Consider the following 1254-nt stretch of genomic DNA (forward strand, 5'->3'; position numbering starts at 1 on the left):
CCCACTGACCCCACCCGCCATGGAGTCCTACGAGGGGATGCACTACAATGTCAAACAAGGACACTGCAGCAACGCCAGGGTTTCGTGAGCACTATACCCAAACACCAGTATCAGACATGATGTCCACAATACCCGTTGAGAACGCCCAACACTGGTACTCAGTTGCCCTAGCCCCAGTGGACCAGCCGATTGACCCTGGGAGGCCACTTAAAGGCCACCCATCTACAGGAATTCAAGGCCAAGGTGGTGTGTTGCAGTACCCCAGACACCACTCAACCACCAGGATCTTCTCCTCCCCTTCACGGGTCGCCACGCACGGCAAACACATGGGTGGATGTTTAGATCCCAGAGAAAGTAACTGAAAATACAGAACCTTCCCTGGGAGGTCCCCTCACCACGTACAGGAATCCACGTCGAGGGGGTGTAACCACGTATAGCTCATCGGCAGGAACCAAATACGCCATTAACAAACATAGCAACAAAGAAGTCCATGTACATCCTATAGCTAGCAGAGATGAAATCGCCTATTTTAGTGCAAAACAATAATGTAGAAGGTATGGAAAAGATCCACCCGTTAATAGTTCTATCAACAATTGGTAGTGGCAGTTTGAAGAGTCAGAGGGCGTGTTACACAAGAAACATCAACAATTGGTAGTGACAGTTTCAAGAGTCAGAGAGCGTGTTACATAAGAAAGGAGCCGCGATGGGCCGATTCCCTGGGCAACATGGTCCGCCAGACATCACTCCTCTGGGGTTATGTGAAGGACATTCTCCACAAAACAAAATTTGGTCGATCTGGGGGACACTACGTGAACAGATTTCCGAAGCAATAGCTACAGTGACACCACATATGCTGGCCAACACTGGGATGGAAACTGAATATCGCCTGGACATCATGAGGGCCACAAAAGAGCACATGAAGAGATGTACTGATGCCAAATAGTGCATACATGTGCCCTTCATCAACAACAAACCGTCAGTTCGTAGTTTTTATTGTCTTATCGCGGTTTACGTTTTCAATACATGACAACTTTCGAACACCCTATACTTTCAAATAATAACATAAGTACCACGATAACTGTACAGTTTGTTAATCCATACTATGTTGTCATGAAAACTTTACTAATAAAAAAATAATTATTGACTAATATGACACACACACCGAGCTACTAAAGTGTTCCAGCTTACTGTTTCTTCAGAAATCAGAATTTCTGCTTGAAGAACGACAACATCCGCCATTTTCTCCATTCTCGG

The 1254-nt window shown here is 45.9% G+C and overlaps 1 protein-coding gene across 1 annotated transcript in view; it reads right to left on the reverse strand.

The window, feature by feature from the left end:
- LOC106459426 overlaps window positions 1-1254 on the reverse strand; it is a 60576-nt gene that overhangs the window by 27595 nt on the left and 31727 nt on the right. The gene's annotated exons all lie outside the window — the stretch shown is intronic.

Source organism: Limulus polyphemus, unplaced genomic scaffold, assembly GCF_000517525.1.
Source record: "Limulus polyphemus unplaced genomic scaffold, Limulus_polyphemus-2.1.2 Scaffold606, whole genome shotgun sequence".
NCBI lineage: Eukaryota > Metazoa > Arthropoda > Merostomata > Xiphosura > Limulidae > Limulus > Limulus polyphemus.